Source organism: Acomys minous (genome assembly GCF_964271855.1).
Source record: "Acomys minous genome assembly, chromosome: 18".
NCBI classification, from domain to species: Eukaryota; Metazoa; Chordata; class Mammalia; order Rodentia; family Muridae; genus Acomys; species Acomys minous.
This window is the reverse complement of record NC_140501.1, coordinates 2,340,369-2,347,368: the sequence shown is the minus strand read 5'-3', so window position 1 is coordinate 2,347,368 and position 7,000 is coordinate 2,340,369. Positions and strand designations below refer to the sequence as shown.

The following is a 7,000-nucleotide window of genomic DNA, read 5'->3' as shown; positions in this document are numbered from 1 at the left end:
CCGTGAACAGACTCTGGGAGGAGATATATAAATAAGCCCAGAACTGGAGGCGGGGCCTTTGGAGACTTGGGAGAGTTTTGGCTGTTCATCGCTCCATGTCGAGACGCTCCTAGAGAGAACCGCTCAAGGGAAGGCTTCGGGGCTCCAGCTCCTGCTGAGGTTCCGGGTTCTGGTTACTCCAGGTTCCAGCAGAAGAAATCCTGCTGATTATGCCAGGAGAATCAGTCCTTGGAACTGATATCCTTACGGTTTTGCTATTGTGTCCGTTAATCCTCTTTTACTATTGTTTTGGTTAGTCGGGTTATAAGTGACGTATGCTTGGGTAATAAGTTGTAATAAAAAATATATTGGTTAAGAAAATTGAGCCTATCTCCTGTTCCCATCCCATGCCACTGGAGACTCTGATAAACTCTATCAATCAGGTCCCTCTCATCAGTGAGACTCTGTCACTACAGCCCCAGATTTGCCACACCTCCCAGCAGTAAAGGATGATGTCAGGTGAGCGCCTGCTTTCATCTCTCCGCTTCCTGGTTGCAGGTGCAGTGTGACCCATCACCTCACGCCCCTGCCTCCTGTGCATCTCTCCACTTCCTGGTTGTAGGTGCAGTGTGACCCGCCACCTCACGCCCCTGCCTCCTGTGCATCTCTCTGCTTCCTGGTTGCAGGTGCAGTGTGACCGCCACCTCACGCCCCTGCCTCCTGTGCATCTCTCCGCTTCCTGGTTGCAGGTGCAGTGTGACCCGCCACCTCACGCCCCTGCCTCCTGTGCCTTCCCCTCACACCCTGAGCCAAGACACAAATCTTCTCTGCCTTTGATTGCACCTTGTGGAGTACTTGGCTGTAGTGACAAAGAAAGTAAACACCGGAGTCTTCAAGAGAGTGAGTGTCTGTGTCAGCGGTGAGAGGAGGAAGTGAGTGATGCTGGCCAGGCTGGCACTAACCTGTGCAGCCATCCACCCATGACTTCAGCATAAGACCTGAGCGGTGAGCTGGGTGTGCGTGGCCTCAAAATTCATAGACCGAGTTGACTCCCAGCACAGTGTATAAGAGGTGGGGCCTGTGGGAGGGATCAGGTTTGTGTGAGGGTGTGAGGGTGTGTGTGAGGGTGCGAGGGTGCGAGGGTGCGAAGGTGCGAGGGTGCGAGGGTGTGTGTGAGGGTGCGAGGGTGCGAGGGTGCGAGGGTGTGTGTGAGGGTGCAAGGGTGCGAGGGTGCGAGGGTGCGAGGGTGCGAGGGTGCGAGGGTGCGAGGGTGCGAGGGTGTGTGCGAGGGTGCGAGGGTGTGTGCGAGGGTGCGAGGGTGCAAGGGTGTGTGCGAGGGTGCGACGGTGCGAGGGTGCGAGGGTGCGAGGGTGCGAGTGAGGGTGCGAGGGTGTGTGTGACGGTGCGAGGGTGTGTGTGAGAGTGCGAGGGTGCAAGGGTGTGTGCGAGAGTGCGAGGGTGCGAGGGTGCAAGGGTGCGAGGGTGCGAGTGAGGGTGCGAGGGTGCGAGTGAGGGTGCGAGGGTGTGTGTGAGGGTGCGAGGGTGTGTGCGAGGGTGCGAGGGTGTGAGGGTGCGAGGGTGTGTGCGAGGGTGTGTGCGAGGGTGTGAGGGTGCGAGGGTGTGTGCGAGGGTGCGAGGGTGCGAGGGTGCAAGGGTGTGAGGGTGCGAGGGTGCGAGGGTGCAAGGGTGCGAGGGTGCGAGGGTGCGAGGGTGCGAGGGTGCGAGGGTGCGAGGGTGCGAGGGTGCGAGGGTGTGAGGGTGCGAGGGTGTGTGCGAGGGTGTGTGCGAGGGTGTGAGGGTGCGAGGGCGTGTGCGAGGGTGCGAGGGTGCGAGGGTGCAAGGGTGTGTGCGAGGGTGCAAGGGTGCGAGGGTGCGAGGGTGCGAGGGTGCGAGGGTGCGAGGGTGCGAGGGTGCGAGGGTGCGAGGGTGTGTGTGAGGGTGCGAGGGTGCGAGGGTGTGTGTGAGGGTGCGAGGGTGTGAGGGTGTGAGGGTGCGAGGGTGCGAGGGTGTGTGTGAGGGTGCGAGGGTGCGAGGGTGTGTGCGAGGGTGCGAGGGTGCGAGGGTGCGAGGGTGTGTGCGAGGGTGCGAGGGTGCGAGGGTGTGTGTGAGGGTGCGAGGGTGCGAGGGTGTGTGTGAGGGTGCGAGGGTGCGAGTGAGGGTGCGAGGGTGTGTGTGAGGGTGCGAGGGTGTGTGCGAGGGTGCGAGGGTGTGTGCGAGGGTGCGAGGGTGTGAGGGTGCGAGGGTGTGTGCGAGGGTGTGTGCGAGGGTGTGTGCGAGGGTGTGTGCGAGGGTGTGAGGGTGCGAGGGTGTGTGCGAGGGTGCGAGGGTGCGAGGGTGCGAGGGTGCGAGGGTGCGAGGGTGCGAGGGTGCAAGGGTGCGAGGGTGTGAGGGTGCGAGGGTGTGTGTGAGGGTGCGAGGGTGCGAGGGTGTGTGTGAGGGTGCGAGGGTGCGAGGGTGTGTGCAAGGGTGCGAGGGTGCGAGGGTGCGAGGGTGCGAGGGTGCGAGGGTGCGAGGGTGCGAGGGTGTGAGGGTGCGAGGGTGTGTGTGAGGGTGCGAGGGTGCGAGGGTGTGTGCGAGGGTGCGAGGGTGCAAGGGTGCGAGGGTGCGAGGGTGCGAGGGTGCGAGGGTGCGAGGGTGTGTGTGAGGGTGCGAGGGTGCGAGGGTGTGTGTGAGGGTGCGAGGGTGCGAGGGTGTGAGGGTGTGAGGGTGCGAGGGTGCGAGGGTGCGAGGGTGCGAGGGTGCGAGGGTGTGTGTGAGGGTGCGAGGGTGCGAGGGTGCGAGGGTGCGAGGGTGCGAGGGTGCGAGGGTGTGTGTGAGGGTGCGAGGGTGTGTGTGAGGGTGCGAGGGTGTGTGCGAGGGTGCGAGGGTGTGTGCGAGGGTGCGAGGGTGCGAGGGTGCGAGGGTGCGAGGGTGCGTGTGAGGGTGCGAGGGTGCGAGTGAGGGTGCGAGGGTGTGTGAGGGTGCGAGGGTGTGTGCGAGGGTGCGAGGGTGTGTGCGAGGGTGCGAGGGTGTGAGGGTGCGAGGATGTGTGCGAGGGTGTGTGCGAGGGTGTGTGCGAGGGTGTGTGCGAGGGTGTGAGGGTGCGAGGGTGTGAGGGTGCGAGGGTGCGAGGGTGCGAGGGTGCGAGGGTGTGTGTGAGGGTGCGAGGGTGCAAGGGTGTGAGGGTGCGAGGGTGCGAGGGTGCGAGGGTGCGAGGGTGCGAGGGTGTGTGTGAGGGTGCGAGGGTGTGCGAGGGTGTGTGCGAGGGTGCGAGGGTGTGTGCGAGGGTGCGAGGGTGTGTGCGAGGGTGCAAGGGTGTGTGCGAGGGTGCGAGGGTGTGTGCGAGGGTGCGAGGGTGTGTGTGAGGGTGCGAGGGTGTGTGTGAGGGTGCGAGGGTGCCAGGGTGCGAGGGTGTGTGCGAGGGTGCGAGGGTGTGTGTGAGGGTGCGAGGGTGCGAGGGTGCGAGGGTGCGAGGGTGCGAGGGTGCGAGGGTGCGAGGGTGTGTGTGAGGGTGCGAGGGTGCAAGGGTGTGAGGGTGTGAGGGTGCGAGGGTGCGAGGGTGCGAGGGTGCGAGGGTGCGAGGGTGCGAGGGTGTGTGTGAGGGTGCGAGGGTGTGCGAGGGTGTGTGCGAGGGTGCGAGGGTGTGTGCGAGGGTGCGAGGGTGTGTGCGAGGGTGCGAGGGTGTGTGCGAGGGTGCAAGGGTGTGTGCGAGGGTGCGAGGGTGTGTGCGAGGGTGCGAGGGTGTGTGTGAGGGTGCGAGGGTGCCAGGGTGCGAGGGTGTGTGCGAGGGTGCGAGGGTGTGTGTGAGGGTGCGAGGGTGCCAGGGTGTGAGGGTGCGAGGGTGCGAGGGTGTGTGTGAGGGTGCGAGGGTGCAAGGGTGTGAGGGTGTGAGGGTGCGAGGGTGCGAGGGTGCGAGGGTGCGAGGGTGCGAGGGTGCGAGGGTGTGTGTGAGGGTGCGAGGGTGCGAGGGTGCGAGGGTGCGAGGGTGCGAGGGTGTGTGTGAGGGTGCGAGGGTGTGCGAGGGTGTGTGCGAGGGTGCGAGGGTGTGTGCGAGGGTGCGAGGGTGTGTGCGAGGGTGCGAGGGTGTGTGCGAGGGTGCAAGGGTGTGTGCGAGGGTGCGAGGGTGTGTGCGAGGGTGCGAGGGTGTGTGTGAGGGTGCGAGGGTGCCAGGGTGTGAGGGTGCGAGGGTGCGAGGGTGTGTGCGAGGGTGCGAGGGTGCGAGGGTGCGAGGGTGCGAGGGTGCGAGGGTGTGTGTGAGGGTGCGAGCGTGCGAGGGTGAGAGGGTGCGAGGGTGCGAGGGTGCGAGGGTGCGAGGGTGTGTGTGAGGGTGCGAGGGTGTGTGTGAGGGTGCGAGGGTGCGAGGGTGTGTGCGAGGGTGCGAGGGTGCGAGGGTGCGAGGGTGCGAGGGTGCGAGGGTGTGTGTGAGGGTGCGAGGGTGTGTGTGAGGGTGTGAGGGTGCGAGGGTGTGTGCAAGGGTGCGAGGGTGCGAGGGTGCGAGGGTGCGAGGGTGCGAGGGTGTGAGCGTGTGTGTGAGGGTGCGAGGGTGTGTGCGAGGGTGCGAGGGTGCGAGGGTGTGTGCGAAGGTGCGAGGGTGCAAGGGTGCGAGGGTGTGTGCGAGGGTGCGAGGGTGCGAGGGTGCAAGGGTGCGAGGGTGCGAGGGTGCGAGGGTGCAAGGGTGCGAGGGTGTGAGGGTGCGAGGGTGTGTATGAGGGTGCGAGGGTGCGAGGGTGTGTGCGAGGGTGCGAGGGTGCGAGGGTGTGTGTGAGGGTGCGAGGGTGTGTGTGAGGGTGCGAGGGTGCGAGGGTGTGTGCGAGGGTGCGAGGGTGCGAGGGTGCGAGGGTGCGAGGGTGTGTGCGAGGGTGCGAGGGTGCGAGGGTGTGAGGGTGCGAGGGTGTGAGGGTGTGAGGGTGTGTGTGAGGGTGTGAGGGTGTGAGGGTGTGTGCGAGGGTGTGAGGGTGCGAGGGTGCGAGGGTGTGAGGGTGGGTGCGAGGGTGTGAGGGTGCGAGGGTGTGAGGGTGTGAGGCAGGCAATTCTCTGTGGGTTTGAGGCCTGGTCTATATGGTGAGTCTCAGGACAGGCAGGACTACACAGAGAGACCCTGTCTCAAATGAGGAGGAGGAGACAACAGAATGCTTGTCCCCCACCATCACCTTTGTTTATACCGAGGAGAAGCCAGGAGAGCCACACAGAGAGCTGCTGTGGATAAGGCAGAGAAGAACCCTCCCCAAGCACCGGGTCTCTCAGGACCTTGATCTTGGACTTCAGAGCCTCCAGAACTGTGACGCCCCAGATCTGATACTTTGTTTTGTCAGCCTGACAGATACCCACATCCCTGTGTGAGGTGGCAGATGCAGCCAGCCTACGTGTTTGTGTGCACTCTGTGCTCCTGCCTCTGAATGCTTCTCCTGGGCGTGGCTGCGTGGAAGAACCCTGGTTTGGTCTGAAAGTGGAGTGATGCATCTTGGTAGGCGCTCCTTTTTTCTTTTCTTTTCTTTTTTCTTCCTCCTCCCCCTCTTCCTCCTTCTCCTCCTCCTCTTCTTCTTCTTTGGTGTTTTTTTCCAAGATGGGGTTTCCCTGCTTTGTGTAGCCTTGGCTGTCCTAGACTTGCTTTGTAGACGAGGCTGGCCTCAAACTCACAGTGATCCTCCTGCCTCTGCCTCCCAAGTGCTGGCATTAAGGCATGCGCCATCATGCTCAGCTACAACTGTGTTTCTCTATGCATTCTTTCTTCAGTGTTATTTAATTTGGCTGTTATAATACTCTCCACATACAGACCTGGAAATGAAGGCATAAAGCAGAGACCCTGTCTGCAGTGCCTGAGAGGAAGAGATGGCTAGAATTCGCTCTCACTCCACAAATCTTGGCCTCATCACACGCTTTTCTACGTGGAGGCTGCCGCACATCCACCTACGTCATCACTAGGTTGGGCGCAGATCAAATGTGACAATGGCAAAGTCCCAGACCGGCTGAGAATCATCATAGAAGGAAAATCTCCTAGGCCGCTCGGAATCCACCCTGACAGCAGCACTCCCCCATCAGCCACAAAATGAGTCTTACTGTCGTTTCTTCCTCATGCAACTTCTTCCCTCAGCATCAAAACAGAAACACCAGTGTTGTTTTATTTCTTAATTTTTTGACAATTTCATACATATATGTATAATGCGTTGTGATTTTTTTTTTTTGTTTTGCTTTTCAAGACAGGGTTTCTCTGTGTAGCCTTGGCTGTCCTAGACTCACTTTGTAGACCAGGCTGGCCTTGAACTCACAGAGATCAGCCTGCCTCTGCCTCCCTAGTGCTGGGATTAAAGGCGCGCGCCACCACGCCCAGCCATGCATTGTGATCTGGTTTGTTTCTAGTGTCTCTCTTTGATATCTCCCACTCCCAATGACCACTTTCTTACTCTCAACTTAATCTCTAGTCATGGCCTTTGCCTCTGAGAGCACGGGTTGGGGCTGCTCACCAGCGGCTACACTGCTGAGAAAATGACCCCTGATCCCCCAGCCACCACTAACTGCCCCTCAGAGAGGGTGTGGAACCTTCTGAGCCCCTCTTGTACCCATGACGTACTGTTGAGGAGCCTCCTTTTGTTGGTCCTGTGCAGGTGATCACAGCTGTGTGGTGCCCATGGCTGTGTCCTGTGAAGAAGACAGCGTTGGTCCTGTGCAGGTGATCACAGCTGTGTGGTGCCCATGGCTGTGTCCTGAGAAGGAGATGGCATTTCACATGTTCCTCCCCATCCTTCAGCTCTTGCCTTCTTTCCACCCGTCTCCTGTGATGTTCTGTGGGCCACAAGGGAGTGACACAGACGTGTCCCACTGAGCCCTCGATAGCAACCATCTGGAATGCTTTGACTGTCCAGGGTCTTTGTTAACCTCTGCCTGCAGCAAAACCTCTGATCAAGGTTAGAGTTAAAGCTAGAGCAATGCTTGCCCACAGGCACGGGCATAAGAACCGAGAAGGGCCATTTGAATATATGTCAAGTTAGCAAACCAAGAGTAGTGTTCCCTCCTGTGGCAGGGACCTGCCCAGCATGGGCTCTTA

At 61.4% G+C, this 7,000-nt stretch overlaps 1 long non-coding RNA gene across 1 annotated transcript; it reads left to right on the top strand.

The window, feature by feature from the left end:
* Positions 1-220: 220 nt before the first annotated feature.
* LOC311589323 lies at positions 221-5,978 on the top strand. The gene is made up of 3 exons (XR_014776500.1): positions 221-261; positions 729-984; positions 5,732-5,978. It is a non-coding gene; the product is annotated as an uncharacterized lncRNA (long non-coding RNA).
* Positions 5,979-7,000: the final 1,022 nt, after the last annotated feature.